General features: G+C 43.9%; 1 long non-coding RNA gene across 1 annotated transcript; it reads right to left on the reverse strand.

Moving 5' to 3' along the window:
• Positions 1-2,020: 2,020 nt before the first annotated feature.
• LOC125940222 (uncharacterized) lies at positions 2,021-14,949 on the reverse strand. The gene is made up of 3 exons (XR_007463448.1): positions 14,867-14,949; positions 14,462-14,521; positions 2,021-2,364 (listed from the first exon to the last, which is right to left on the reverse strand). It is a non-coding gene; the product is annotated as an uncharacterized LOC125940222 (long non-coding RNA).
• Positions 14,950-16,551: the final 1,602 nt, after the last annotated feature.

The following is a 16,551-nucleotide window of genomic DNA, read 5'->3' on the forward strand; positions in this document are numbered from 1 at the left end:
AAAAATATATAAAGAAGTGAAAAGCGCGCGCTATCATCGTCCAATCGGAGATACAGGATAAAACAGGAGAGAGGGAAGCGGCATTTGTCAAAGGATGGCGGTACTTTTCTTATATAGGGACTTTAGGTAGGTCTGGTTATGAACGGTAATTCTTGCCATGCACATTCTAGTTGGCGATTTTAGGTGTCCTCCAGTGATCCGAATTTGGGGGCCTTACAACGCACTCTTAGCTTTCCTCAACTATTCGGCGAAGGGTCCACTCAAGACGGTGTAGTTCGCTCCTGTGTCAACTAATGCGGTGACTGCATGGTCGTCGAGCATCACGTCGAGGTCAGTGGCTCTTTGACTTGCGATGCAGTTAGGTCTTGGCGTCACATCACGGCTGCGTCGCGTTGACGTGTGGCAGGGACGCCACGTCGTCAGGGCTTTTGGTCGGTGCATTATTTGTTCCAGGCTTCCGCGGGATGGTAGCTTGTCGTCGTTATATCGCCGTGATGGTCCCTTTTGTGTCTTGCATGGTGGCAGAGGATCTTCGTTATTTCTACGAACAGCAACCGCTCCTGCATCGGGTGCTGCTTTTAGTTTTCCGGATTTTGGATTACGCACGGGCTCTGGGCTGGGCCAGGGTATTGTCGTTGTTGCGGTGACAGGCAGTGCCCTGGTGACGGCGACCGTCGGGACGGTGGTCGAGGGCTCCATTGAGTGGCGGCGAGGTAGTCGACGACATCACCAGGCCGTTACCCTTGCTGTGGGCGCGGCGCGTTTACGGCCAACCCTCGCAGACCTAAGTCGCGGTATGGACACCGGTGGTAGACGTGACCAGCTTCTCCGCAGTGAATTCGGAGCGGGCGGAGGTCTAGAGCGCGCCTTACGTCTGTCTTCCTTGGGTAGTTGCACTCGACGACGGATGAGCGAGCGAGCGGGCGGCGGCGGCTGCGTGCGACAGAATAGCGGCATTACTGGGCCCTGACGCGGACGCGGAGGGCTACTTTGACGGCGAGCGACTGCAGCGTAGGTCATTGCTTCCGGCTGGGGCTTCGGCGACTGTGGCTGCACCTCGGCAACTCTCCGTGAGTGCTGGATCTCCTCTCGGATGATGTCAGCAATAGAGGCTACTTGAGCTTGCATGGAAGAGGAACATCCTCCGCAGTTCTTCATGCACAACGGCTCTGATTGTCTCCGGAGCTCAGTCAGAGCCTAGTGCTTGGATTTCGCTTTTCGGCGAAAGCGCTTGACGGTTGTACTGTCGGTTGCGCACTTACAGAGTCATTTCGATGGCAGTGGCTTCCGATGACAATTCCGCGACTGTCTGTGATGGGTTCCGAATTAGTCCGGTGAACAGGCCTTGCTTTATTCCCCGCATCCGGAAACAAATTTTCTTCTCCTCGTACATATTCGGGTCAAAGTGGCGGAACAAACGGGTCATTTATTCCCTGTAGTTTGCGAGGTTTTCGTTCTGGAGCTGCATTCGGGTTTCAAGCAGAGCTTCTGCACTTTCCTTACGCACGACGCCTGTAAAGGTGTGCGGAATTCCGTCTCGGAACAGCTACCATGTCGTCACGGTTCGACTCCGGGTTCTCAAACCACGCCCTTGGCGGCGTCTTCTAAGGCGAAGTACACATGCCACAGCTTGTCATCGGAGTTCCAGTTGCTGAAAGCAGCGACCCTTTCCTATGTTTCCATACAGTTTACCTGGTCTTCAAACGATGATCCGCTGAAGGTTGGTGGCTCCCTGGGCTGTTGCAGAACGGTGGGGGACACTTGGGCTACCATTGGGGTAGTTTACATGGCCTTGATCCTGTGGTCTTCTCTGGAAGAGATCGGTACTCCAGCAGAAGTCCTTGGAGCTTACGCCTAGGTTGCTGGTCTTTAGCGATGTTGGTGCTGTCCTCGGATTTGTGGCTTGGGTCGCGGCTTTGCGGTGGCGTTCGGTGCATGCACGCACTAGCACCTCCACCAGATGGCATGTAGAAGTGACATCACGTAGCAGTTCAAGGCAAATTCAAGGTGAAATAACGTGAAAGCAATTAATTACATTCTTGTAACTGATCAGTTACTTTTATGCAGCAGTTGTTAGTAACTGCTAGCAATTACATTTTTGCTCGAAATAATTGTAACTGCAATCGGGTACTTCCAACTGAATTGCGCACTGACGTGTATAAGTCTGATTAAGAGACAGTAACAGGACAAATTTAACAAGTGCGCTTGCAGGCGATGTTTATTGCTACGTGATTGTCGTCTGGATTAAAAATGATGAGCACAAACAGATTTGCAGTAGAGGTTCAAGGCATACGCCTAGGCGGAAACCCTGACTTTTACAGCTTGTGGTGCAGGCCGTGGCGACTGGGCATCCGGTTCCGTAACCTGCAGTGCAGAGATAAAGCGATTTGTAGGCCTATCAATTAACACTCTCCTATATATTATTGCTCATCAAGCAATGGTGCGACACACCTAAAGTGTTAAAGACAAATAGGAGTTATCAGCACTTGCTCTAGCTCTGATCTTATTTAGTATGCCATTATTATAATTATTATGCCCTTTATTATGTTCCGTAAACAAGACCAAAAGAGCCACACGCATCTTTGCACATACGTTCATATCACAAAGCCCTCGATATTCTTGAACAGACTATTTTTATTTTACGATGGTGTGAGGATGTGACACAGCAAGCGCCACGGATTGTTAGTGTTAAAAGTTCAGCACATGCGCGAAACATACATTAACTACCCAATCAGTAATTTTGCAACTATATAGATTATAATTGAGCCAGAAAATTATTTTTTGGTTTCCCAGAATGTTGCCATTTCCCAAAAGACATAGCGACGGCTGGTTACCGCTTATACACGTTAGCTTGTTCTTGGGAACTCGTTCGTGAATAAATAACTTGATAAGTGTTGAGCACAGTCAGTACGATCAGTATGGCTTCAACAGCCACCTATCAAATGTACTGCATTCTGTTGCTATCTTTCGGGCGTAAAACCTAAATGTATTTCGCTGTTCATATGCTTATCATGGACTGACTGTCTATACATACTTCAAGCCTGTTACATACTTTTAGCCTGTTACTGAAACAGGCTAAAAGAACCTACTACCAAAATAAAGTGCTCGAAAATGGGAATGACTGCAGAAAGAATTGGAACGTAATAAAAGAATTTTTAAATCTAAATCAACAGGAGGCGCTTGTAACAGAATTTACGGACGGCACGAGCACTATAACTAATCCTATAGCTGTCGCCAATTCTTTTAATGAATCATTTTTCAAGAGCCCTGCATCTGTTGTCACTAACTTACCCAGGTTGTCTCGCTCGCCTCACTCTTTTTTCCTAAAACCCACTTCACCAGATGAAGTTCTTCGCACTATAATAAGTCTGAAGACCACAGGCTGTGGCCTAGATTCGATTTATCCATCTAAAATCAAACTTGTTGCTCGCGAGTTATCTTTTGTTCTTTCTGATATTATTAACACTGCCTTTCGTAACGGCGTTTTTCCAACGAGTCTCAAACAAGGAAAAGTAACACCTGTATTTAAAAAGGGAGATCGACATGTTTTTTCTAATTATCGCCCTATTACCATCCTCCCATTTTTCAGCAAAGTAATTGAGAAGCTCATTGTTAATCGCCTAACAAACTACCTAACAAAATTTAGCCTTTTGACACCTAAGCAGTTTGGTTTTCGTGCTAACTTCTCAACCGAGTTAGCGTTGATAAAACTAACTGACAGCATAAAGCAGTTTATCGATAGTGGGCTATGGGCCGGGGCGGTATTTGTTGATTTAACTAAAGCTTTCGACACTATTAACCATCCCATTTTGTATGCTAAACTTGAATCCCTCGGAATTTGTGGGCCTGCTTTAGCCCTTTTGAAAAGCTACCTTACTAACAGAACCCAGGTTGTTAGTTACGGAAGTGTTTTATCAACTCCAATAACAACTAACCAGGGCGTTCCACAAGGATCAATTCTGGGTCCTCTATTATTCCTTATCTACATCAATGATTTACCATCATCACTTAATTCTTCTGACTGCATCCTCTATGCTGATGATACAACCATATTCATTAGTGATAAAGACATTAACAGTCTACTAAGAAAGTTAAACGCCGATGTCAGGAATCTTGTTTCTTGGTGTAAGGATAACTTGCTAAATGTAAACCCTGTTAAAACAAAGTTCATGTTATTTCACTCGTCCCAAAAAACGCTTACAATAACCCCTGAACTATACATCGACAACTGCGTCATTCCTCCCTCTAATTGTATTACTTTTCTAGGTGTTACATTAGATTCTCAACTTAAATACAACATTCACATTAATTCTCTTATTAAGAAGATTGCTTTTGGCATCCGCGTGCTGATTCGAACACGACATTTTTTTCGACAACATATTCTAAAATCGCTTTACTATGCTTTCATTAACAGTCACCTTACTTACTGTATTTCATCATGGGGCAACACATACCCCACACACCTGACATCCCTCAATCACCTTCAGAACCGGGCAGTTCGAATAATTGCCCATAGTTCATTCACCGCATCAGCGCCACACATTTTTCGCACTCTTGAAATTCTACCATTAACCTGCACATTTCAACTCAAACTAGGTCTTTTATTGTTTAGAAGTAGAAACTGTGACATTCCTACTGAGCTACTTCCCCCAACGCTACTTTACAATACAAATAACACACGGTTTTCTGAAAATAATAACCTCTTGCTTCCAAAAGTAAACACTAACTACGGTAAAATGACAGCCTTCTTTTCTGCAATTTCGTTTAGGAATTCTCTGCCGTCAAATATTAAATCAAGCCCTTCGCTACACTGTTTCCGTCGGCTTCTAAAACAGTTTTTACTAACAACATACGTTAACTAATACATATATGTGTATGTGTGTGAGTATGTGAGTATGTATATATATATATATATATATATATATATATATATATATATAAATGTATATATATGTATGTATATATGTGTGTGTGTGTGTGTGTACATATGCGCATACATTATGGTTTATCAACTTTTTATTGTTTTTCTCGGTTTGTGTTCCTGTATCTGGCAATTGGCTGTATATACTGGAATATTATTGGCAATTGGCTGTATATACATTAAGTTTGTTGCTGTGTTGAATTGCGCACTGTTGATGTTATGTAATCATTGTATTCCTATTCAATTATTCCTGTTTGAAATTACATATGTATTTCAAAGTAGAATTGTTGTTGCCCTTTTCTGAGTAATCTTCAACTACCGGATGATTGATTAATTACTTCTATTTTGTTTATTTGCATTTTTCCATAATCGCAAGCCTTAGGTGATGTGATATTTTTTTTATTCATTTACTTTGGTTATATTGATTTGTATTTTCCCGCTATTTTTACCTTAGTTGCTAATCGTATGCTCTACATTTTTATGCATGTACTAACAGGAGGTCCCCCTGACAGTTTTTACTTTGGGACCTCCTTCTGTATTACTATTACTTTGTAACTGTTTTAATGTATAATAATAAAATGATTGATTGATTGATTGATTGATTGAAACAGCATGGCAATCACGGAAGAGCGCCCAAGAACAAAGTTAATATTGGGAGCAGTAAGCACCAATAATAGCACCAATTGCCATTCCAATTGATGTAGGTAAAGCCAGCTTCGTCCTTCCTTAGATTAAATTTATTAAGAAGTATGTTACCACAGAAAAAGAGACGCCCCTGCTATACTTGCCGCCTCCACTGCGTGCCTCGATCGGCGCTTCTTTCTTCCGTTGCAGTGATCATAGTTACCAATTCTGCAACACATGGACAGACAAGATATCAACAACAGAAAAACCAAGCGATAACGAAGGCTTCTTTACGAATCTATAGCTTCTTCCATTACGAACAATATATCGTTGCAGCCAGTGAGAATGCCTTCAATAGAAGACGAGAAAGTAACATTTTGTGCTAATATTTCTGGAAGCACACCTTCGCAATGTTTACACGGGCAATGTGTTCCAGAAACTTCTGCACGGCAGCTGTAGCGCGTGTTTACTGTTGCATGTTCATGAAATACCTTCGTGTATATTTTCAAAAGGATTCTATTTTGTGTAAAATGGCTAAAATAATATGCGTTGGCATTTGACAATACTCGCTTATCTGTAAATATTGCAAAGAGCAACATGCCCGAGGTAACCTTCAGCTTAGCAATAGGTCTGCTTTTCTTGCCTGTAAGGACCAATGGAAACGTACATCTTGTGTTGGTTATGACACAGAGTGTGCAGAGACATAGAACAGAAAATCAAAGGCACTGAATGATTATTGTCTTTATGCATTTGTATGCAGAATTAAAACATTTATACGACAGTTCCGGCATCAGTTGGCCCTTGAGAGTCCTGCTACCTTGACAACAATACCATTCGTAACTTACGATGCAATTGTGCCTAAATACCAAGAATATCTTGCACATTTCGCGGTAAGCTGATGAAGGGACCCATTTAGACTATCATAAAGAAGAAAACTATATAATTGTAAAAATAACATCTTTCTTTTTTAATATTGCAGAATATTTCTTCTAAATCTATGTCAATACGTAGCGCTTATGCGATAAAAGCCTTACAGGGAACTTATACACACGTACAGTTGTCTTTAATCCTAAATTATTAAAAGTTACATTGATTTATGTGTTAAACAACAATGTGATGATGAGATACACCATAGTGGCGGACTCCCGATTCATTCTGGATATCTGAGGTTCTTCACGTGCTCCCAATGCACTATTCATATGTGGTTTCTCATTTCGGCCCCAGCCAAATGCGACCGCTATGGAGCAAATCATACAGCACCCGCCGTGGTTGCTCAGTGGCTATGGTGTTGGGCTGCTGAGCACGAGGTCGCGGGCCACGGCGGTCGCATTTCAATGGGGGCGAAATGCGAAAACACCCATGTAATTAGATTTAGGTGCACGTTAAAGAACCCCAGGTGGTCCAAATTTCCAGAGTCCCCCACTAGGGCGTGCCTCACAATCAGATCGTGGTTTTGGCACGTAAAACCCCATATTGTTGTTAAATCATACAACGAATGCAGTAGAGCATCCTGTGACTGCCCGGACAGAGACGAATAAGTTACCTGATGGGACTAAATGCAAGGTCAAAACCGAGTATACGATCGAAGGACTGCGACAAGCTTGACCATGGCCCGACGCTGGGTGTCTTTTAAGTATTTTATTGCGATAGCAATTATATGGACACTGAAAAGCAGATTTCTGCCGTCGGCGTCGCCGTCGCCGTCGCCGTGAGGTTCCGTATGACGTCATTTGGAGAAGAAATCGTCGCCGCGCGCCGAACGCTGTATGTGCGAGTGAAAGGGAGCGAGGGGCGCGTCTTTCACGGGGAGTGAACGCACGGCGGAGAACAAACGCGCGTTCTGCGCCGTGCTCGCTTAAGGGCTGCAGAAGTAGGCGTCTCTGTTCTCCTTCACAATCACCATGTATGTAGAGCAAACGCGCCTTCTTCCGACGAGCGAGAGGCCGTGGGGGAGGGGGAGGGAAGGGAGGCGACGTTTAGCTGCGGCACGCAGTGCCTATTTATATCAGAGGCTCCGGCAACAGTCACCAACGCCGCACGCATTTTGAGCGAACGCGGGCAAAACGCCGATGGCGTCGACAACAGTTCTGCGTGTTGCCGATGCTGCTGCATGTCCAAGTTTATACAGCTGATAAAGCTAATATCATTACTCCGTATAGCTCTCTACAAGTTTGCTATCGCAATTGATGCTTCGCCTTTCAGGTGAAACTGCGACAACTTTTTTTTCTAGGGCCAGAAATTGTGGTACCACGTGGAGGAATAGTGTGACGTAGCTGTTCAGCGTATGCGTTGGGCACGGGGAACGCCTTTGATGTCGTGCGTTCCAGGTGTTTCCGGTTGATTTATATTTTAGAGAAATGAATGCTTGCTGAACAATCTCTTTAGAAACAGGAAACCGGATACAAAATTTTCTTATCGGCAACCTATTTTTAAATTCATGACACATTTGAAGCACGCTTTAGGTTTTGTGTACCTTCCTTCAGAAAAAAACGACTAGGCCTATGTTCTTATTAGGTGCACTACGCACAATGTTTTGTAAATTTCGTGCCAAAATGATTGCAAATGTCTTCAATTGAAACTGATTGAAAATGTCTTCTGGAATTATATATAGGCGATATGTTATAAATTGAGTTAGGTGATGAGATAGATAGCTCACTCACGCTGGCTGCAGCAGCAGCCGCAACCATGCAAAATGCTTTCCCTATCTCTCTCATTACTTTGCGCGCTTGCTTCTGAACAGCATTTTCGTACTTTCAAAACGCGGTGTGTAACCACATCTGGTACAGTGCACAGCTAAGTTGACTGGGGCATTTACTAGGCTGAAAGTATATCTCTGCTCCCCCGAGACTCTGATTAAAGCACCAGCACATTTATCCTACGTAAGCATGGTTGCATGTGAGCGGTATCTTATAAACAACTACCTCTTCGCACGTGAAAAATTGGGGACATGTTGCGTGCGAAGAGGGAGTCATTTACAAAGTACCGCTCACATGCAACTGCGCTTACGTTGTGCACCGGTGCTCGAATCAGAAGCTCTTGGATCGCAGATATGCTCCCGTGAGCTTATTGATCGATTATCGATTATATATTGATCGAATATCGGTTGGCTATCGATGACTGACTAAGCCTAAGTAGTCTGAATCATGCTTAGCTAGACTTATCCAGGCTGATCTTTGCCAGTTCACAGGGGTATGTGGCATTGCGCTTGGACCCTTTCTGCACTACCGCCAGGGTGTGTACCGCCATTTTCTGCATCCGACCCACGAACTAACGGCCGGCTTAAACAGCTTCGCTGTTAAAACCGCACCTCCTCTCGCTTTCTTTCTTCCTATAGGCTTGAATAATTTCAGGACCACCGATTAACTTTAATGTGAAAACAGTCCTAGTGATGCCATGCTTACCATACGGAGCGTAGTGACAGACTTCTTTTCGACGGTCTTAACCCGACCGCCGGACATGTAAAGAGGGCCTGCATGATCCTATGCTCCGAGTGGCTGAGAAAATCACAGCTTTAGCCTAATTCCTTCACCTGAAAACTGATCTTCACGATTCCGGAAGTCTTCATGACAAAAGGAAGGTAATATGTTACGTGAAAATTGAAAAATATTAAGTCAGCACTACCCCTCGTAAATAGACACTGTGCTAAGTTAACGGCTGAACGGCACATTGAAAGATTTACCGGCAATGTATCTCTCTGACAATCATGTCCTCGACGTCACTTTGCCTTAGATGACCTTACTGGCGAGCACATGCGCTCGCCACACCTCCGGCTCCTCGTCATTTCATCTACTGGTATGCCGCCAGCAAGATTTATAGTTGCGCATCCTGCTACCTCCTAGCGTACACCTGTGTAAAAAGCAATCTGGTCCGCTTGATCTCAGGCGGCGCGTCAGATTGCGCTACCAAGATTGTGGGAGTTGCAGTCCTCGCTTAAGGAGGCTGCCGCTGCTGCTGCAATAGACACGTGCTTTTCGGGAAGCTCTCTCGATCTTGCGTATACTCCGCCGTCGTCTCCGCCTTTTTGAAAATCTTGCATCCTGCTACATGGTACCCTACAAAGTTACCTAGAGACAAACCAACGTAAATATTACATATTTTACTGATATACTGTAATAAATCCGTGCAGACCACCAGGACGTTCTGCGGGGCCATCGTGAAAAGAAAACGCGCAAAATGCAAACAAGCGTTTTAGTTGCTCACATGCTTACACGGAATTTCATCCTTTTCCAGCCAAGCCACATTACAGTGAAAATGAGGCAGAACATGCGTGAAATGTGTATGTGTTTTCCAGACAGCGCCATCCGAATTAAAAAAAACAACAACGTTGTGTTGTATTTTTCTAATGATTTTTTACTAGACAGTAGAACAGCCATTTCTGTATTTCGATGATATATGGGGTTTTATGGGTCAAGGGTCAAGTATGACCAAAGAGCGCCCAGCGATACCTGTGTTCATTAGGTGCACGCGGACCTTCTCTATTATAAAATTTAGTATAAATCGTTCCTAGTGCATTTCGTGAGACGGTTGGCCTAGTCGTTTTTTTTCAGGTAGGCAGGAAGATCAAACCTAAATGCCCGGTGCATCGCAGTGTTGAATAGAAGGTGGGAAATTACCGCAGCCTGAAGGGTACCTCTGCGTCCGAGCTCAAATTCTTCTGATTTCGATTGTCCTTTTATGATACACGCCTTCCTGCCCCTGAGCATTGATTCCACAAAGGTAAAGAAGCTACCCCCCATGTTTAGCCCAGAGATTTTCTTGATAATGAAGCCGTGAGCCTCTATCTCGACCGCCTTAGACAAATCTAAGGGCAATATACCTCTCATGTCCCTGCTTCAATTGTCAATAACCTGATTCTTGAGCAGAAGCATTACATTCTGAGCGGCGTGCGAAGGCCTAAATCCAACCATCTTGCACGGGAACAAAGCCTCCTGCTCTACGTGCCTGGAGATTATGTTATGTATAGCGTGTTCTGCCGCTTTGTTTATGCATGAGGTGAGTGATATTAGGCCGAGTTTATCCCGGCTATACGGTTTTCCGGGTCTGGGGATGAGAATTACCGTCGTCTGCTTCCATGATTCCGGGACAAGGCCGCCTTCCCAAACTCTATTTAGTGGCCTGGCGAGAACGCTGATAGACTTATCATCCGATTCCTCACGAGCCTGTTGATAACGCCGTCTGGGCCGAGAGATGATCTCCCATTCAATCTGTATAGGACCTCCCTCACTTCCGCCTCCGAGAAACGGGCATCGAGATCCGAAGCGATCGAGCCTTCTTACTGTGTAGAGCTAATGCTTTCGCTTGGACCCACCGGAATGTATTTAATGGCCAGTTCTTGGAGAAGGGACACTTCGGTATGACCCTCCTTTTTCTGTTTGTCGATCCTCACTCACATCACTCCGTTTATTCAATTTCGTCTATAAATTTACGCAGTTAGTTCTCTAGGAAGAAGCGCACTTATAGAAACAGATCCGAACACCCTTCTTGACTGATGTCAGCAATTAGCCAACAGCAGACATGTTCTACGAACGCTTTATGACGAAATAAAGCGTCAAGAAAAGAGTGACGAGCAAGGTTTCTATTGAAAAAGAATAGTTTGAAATTAAGTGACTTCGCGCTCCGCTTACAAGTTCCATGAGCCGCGCAGGACTGTAAAACTTGGCTGAGATGTTCCCAGTAGCGTATACTATCCGCGGACAATGTTCACTAAGCCCGAAGGGTAGTTCAACAGGCTTTGAACGTAGATGCTTCGTTATACCTACTTTCGCGATAATAACACACAAACAGAATCTTCAGGCCTGAATAATGAACAGTTACATGCTTAATTATACTTCTAATTTAACCGGCTTCTCGACGAACGTGAACTTCTGCTGGCGTCCCTTACAATTCGGTCAAAGTCGAAAAGACTACGAAGTTAAGGGAGCCGGCAGGAGTTCCATAAGATGTTCATCGACGAATTGGACCGGCGCTGCTATGGCTCCACAGCGATGTCCATTTCAGTTGTTGCAGCAAATCTCCTACAGATGACTTTCCGAGCTTATCTCTACCAGGATCGTCTTCTCAAAGCTTAAGGAACAATGAAGTAGTCCGATTCATAGAGGATCTGGACGCGAGTATTGCTTATTGACCAAGCACGATCCCGCGCGAAAGATTTCATAGGCTACAACAAGGTCATTCCTTGCAGCTCTCGCGTGAAGCGCGTTTGCTGCCTGTATACTACAAAAAGCGCGAATATGCGCAGTTGAAATTTTGAAAAACATTTGCTAGTGAACTTGAACAACGTATGAAGGCTGAAGACTACGCACTGAAAGGGCCAGGTCAGCTATTTGCTTTTTATATATTTACGGTAGCAATGTATTCTATTGAAGAAGTGAAACGTAAACGACCTACAATAGTTATCTAAGTTATGTTGCTAGGGGATTATTGTAACTTATTTCGGTTCTGTTGAGGCAAACTGGTCGCACAGGGTGCTGTGATGCAGTTAACGAGAACCAACTCGGCCGTGGTGCGTAGTATAGAGCATCTTGCTAGGAGAAGTTCATGCCGCCTTCTCTGACGCCAGACATTGCTGAAAAGTAATTTCGTTACTTTTTTGGGTACTAGCTTTTGAGGCACGCTGGCTGCACAGCGCGCTGTGGCGCAGTTACTGATAAGCAGCTCGGCCGCGGTGACAAAGTTATTTTGGCGTGTAATGAATCTTAGAAGGACAAGTTCGTGATGTTTTTTGTGGCGCCGCACCAAGATATACCTTCTTTCGGTACTCACGTCTGCAGAAAACGCGATGGGCGATTGCCAAGAGTGATAACATGGGAGAGTGTTGCTGGCGCCGGCAGAACGCGCGAAAGATAACGCCGAGGAACATATCAGAAAGGAAACTTGCAATTCGAAAATTCCGTCTTCTAAAGGACTGCAAACAGGCTTTGCACTCACGCATTTGTCTTGAGTGCGAGTAGAAGGCATTCTGCGAACGTGTAGCATGGTCCGGCTGGGAGCCTCTGTTGCGTCCGTCTCTGTGTATGTAGCGTACCGTCGCGTCGCCCGAAGCGACGCTTTGGAAACGCGAAGTCGCGCGTGTAGTTGTGCTACTAAAGTGCAGGGAATAATGCCCGGAAATTGGGGAATGCTTGGAAATCAGATGTTTTCATATTTTATGGTATTGTTTGGGATGAGTCGGGTATTTTCTACGCCATATATGTGAAAGCGAATTGCTTTTGTTTGTAAAGCCGCCCATTCACCGCTTTCGCACGTTTCACCTCTACGCGCAGTATTCCTATACCTAAATACCAAATGAGACATGCTTGTAACATGCTTGTAAATATAGCATTCTTGTAATTTACTTTTTTTTTCAGATGATGCCGTCCAGTGGAGCTTCATACGGGAACTACTGCTTACCTGGGATCACAACGTTGGATGCACGCACAAAAAGCGCTGAACGAGCTTTTATATAGAGCAAAATAAACGTTTCCGTATTTCACAAGGAGTCTTGCGTCTACTTTGTGAAATTGCACATGGCAGGGATTCGATGGGACTTGACAAGGATCGTTCGCACTCATTTTTACCAAATAATAAACCGACTCCGAACGAAGACCGTGCGCGTTCGGGCAAAAGAAGAAGAAAAAAAAAGCGCAGCCGGCGTGTTAGCTAGCGTTCAAAATGCGCGCGCCCAAAACCGAAAACTGAAATGATAGATGCCGACCGCTTGGCGCGCTGCCGTCAATTCGGCCGCTGGGCTCTACGGGAGTGTCCGCTGTTGTTGAACTCCTTTCTCTATGCCTGAGGGCTCTCCACTCCGTGGGGGAGGGGGGGGGCACCTTTCACGAGTGTTAACACGACACATTTATGATACATGACACAGTTAACACACGAGTGTTAACATGACACATGACTCATTCAACGAGTGTTGAACATGACACATTTAACGATTGCGCTTGCAAGCGACGTTTATTGCTGGCTCATGGCGGGCTCGATTATACATTATGAGCACAAACAGACTTGCAGTAGAGGTGCAAGGCACACGCCTAGTAGGAAACCACGGCTTTTGCAGCTTGCTGTGCAGGCAGCGGCGTCGGGGCATCCCGTTCCATAACCTGCAGCACAGAGATAATGCTGTGTTATTTCACATCACCTAACATCCTGAGGCGTATTACTCCTGCTTAAGCAATTGGGTTCAGATTGTCTCATTGCATACACTTTCCTGCTCAGAAAATTGCATAGTTTTGATACACTTAGAGCGTGAAAAAAAATTGGTATAGCTCACAGGTGATTTATTATACCAATAAAAGCAATAATTATATCAATTATTATATTCTGTAAGCAAGCCGAATTGAACCACACGCATGTTTGCATAAAAATTCATATGATAAAAGCTTCCATATTCTTTACCAGGCTATTTCTATATTACGACACTTTGAGGATGTGACAGAGCAAGCGCAACTCATCGCGAGGGTTAAGTGTCTGGCAAGTGTTCCACGTCTTACATCAGAAGGATAAAACTAGCGAATATATGAATAATATTTGAGCAAGAAAAAGAATTCATCGTGGTCGAAAAGCTATTCGTGTCCACGAAGATAAAGCGACTGCAAGTTACCGCAATACAGCTGAAGATGTTCTAGGAAACTCGTTCATGAATGGATAACAGGACAAGTCATCAGTGCAGTAAGATTTATCTATAACTGCAGCTAACCGACAGCGGCATCTTAGCATGGGACTAAGTGTGCATATATACATATTCATGACAATCACATAACAGCGCCCATGAAAAAACTTATAAATGCAAGCAATGACACCCCTTTTACTACAGTACAATTTTTCTCCAATTACAAATACAATGGATGTAGATAAAGGCGGCTTCGTTCTTGGTAAAAATAAACTTATTAGCACATATGTTACAATATAAGCGGAGATGCCACTTATACTTACCGCCTCCACTGCGTGCTGCATCGTTTCTTTCTTCCGTTGCAGTGACCATGGCAGCCAATGCTGCACACACATGGGAAGATAAGATATCAACAAGAGAAAAACCAAGCGATACTGAACGTTTCATGGCAAATGTATAGCTTGTTTAATATTTGAAAAAGGCCGTGCCACCAATAAGATTGCCTTGAAAAGCAGAAGACGAGCCTCTATCATTTAGGGCGAATAATATTCGACTCAGCCAATTACAATGTTTGTGTAAACAATGTATTCCAGAAAATTCTGCGGAGCTGCTGTAGGTTGTTTACATTGTTCCATGTTCAAGAAACGAATTCAGGTGTATCTTCAAAAGGATTGCATTTACTGTAATATCGGTATGGAAAACAAAACATGTTTGCATGATTCCCTTACCTGTAAGTATTACAAGGAGCAAGATGCCAGAGATAACCTTCATCTTTGAAGTAGGTCTGCTTTTCTTGCCTAAAAGGACCAATGGTTGAAGAGAAATTGAGACACTGATCCTACACGCGCCCAGAACAGTAATTCTAGGGGACCGAATGCTGGTTGTCCTTATGCATTTGTATGCAGATCTAAAACATTAACAAACCAGTTCCGGCATCAATTGGCACTGGAGGATCCTACTACCGTGGCAACAAAAAAAGGTCGTTACTAAAGAAGCAGTTATGTGTAAGTATCATTTTGGCAACAGTAATTTCTAGCACATTTTGCGGTAAGCTGATGAATGGGCTTATTTAAACTATCATAAATAGGAAAGCTATGTAAGTTCGAAAATAAGAGTTTTCCTTTCGATTCTTTCAGGACACGTACTTGAAAGCTATATCAATACATGTCGCTTAGGCATTAAAGATTTTCAGGGAACTGATATAGCAGAACGTAAAGCACTACAATGTAGATAACGGGCGCGCTTACACAATAACCTAAATTATTAAATAAATAATCTTGTTCTACGTGCGAAAATCACAATGTGATTATGAGGCATGGTGTTCTATACATGCACCCATTGCATAGTAAAAGGGATGTTTCGCATTTCGCCCAAGCCAAATGCGGCCGCTCTGCAGCAAATAATAGAGCGAATCCAGGAGAGAATGTGTCGCATTCCCGCAGAGATATGAATAACCCACCTTATGGGACTTAATGCCAGGCGGAGACCAAGTAATCGATCCGACAACTGCTGAGAAGCTTAACGAAGGCCTGACGCTGCGTCTCTTTTAAATCTCTCCTACGGCAATATATTGTCGTGCACGTGGAGGAAATTCTGGAGGCAGATGTGTAGCGGACTGTGCTGTGCATGGGTGAACGGACGTGATGTCGTGTTTCCATGGTTTTCCTTTTTGGTTTAACATTTAAAACAATGAATGCTTGCTGAACAATATAGTCAACTACAGGAAACCGGATACATAATTTTCTTATCGACAACCTATGCATGAAACATCAGAAGCTTGTAAAGGTTTTATTTACCTTCCTTACAAAAGAATACAAAAAAAAAACAGACGGCTAGGCCTACAGTCTCATAAAATGCACTATATGAACGATTTATAGCAAATTTTATAATACTGTGATTCAAAGCATCCTGAATTTCTCTTCTGTGACGCTAAATAAATCTGACACAAGGCCCACGTGTACGTATGCACACAAGTATCGCTCGGCGCTCTTTGACCATACTTGGTGCTCTTTGACCATACTTGGCCCTTGAGCCTCAAAGCCCTATATACGTGTATCATCACGCAGTAATCGCTGCTCTACTGTATAGACAAAAATGTTTTCTTTAGTGCCACAGGAGTACATAATTTTTTAAATGGGCATGGCGATGTCTTGAAAACATATGCGCATTTCACCCATGTTCTGCCTCTTTTTCACTGTAATGTGGCTAGGCTCGAAAAGGATTAATGTCCATGTAACTATGTGAGCAACTAAACGCTTGTTTACATTTTGCTCGTTTTCTCTAAACGATGGCCCCGGAAAACGTCTTAGGGAGCCTCAATAATTTATTACTCTGCACAGGTAAAATACATTATATTTACGTTGGTTTGTCGCTGGATAACTTAGTAGGGTACCGTGTAGCACGATACCAGATT

The sequence above is a fragment of the Dermacentor silvarum genome, chromosome 9 (assembly GCF_013339745.2).
Source record: "Dermacentor silvarum isolate Dsil-2018 chromosome 9, BIME_Dsil_1.4, whole genome shotgun sequence".
In the NCBI taxonomy this organism is placed as follows: domain Eukaryota; kingdom Metazoa; phylum Arthropoda; class Arachnida; order Ixodida; family Ixodidae; genus Dermacentor; species Dermacentor silvarum.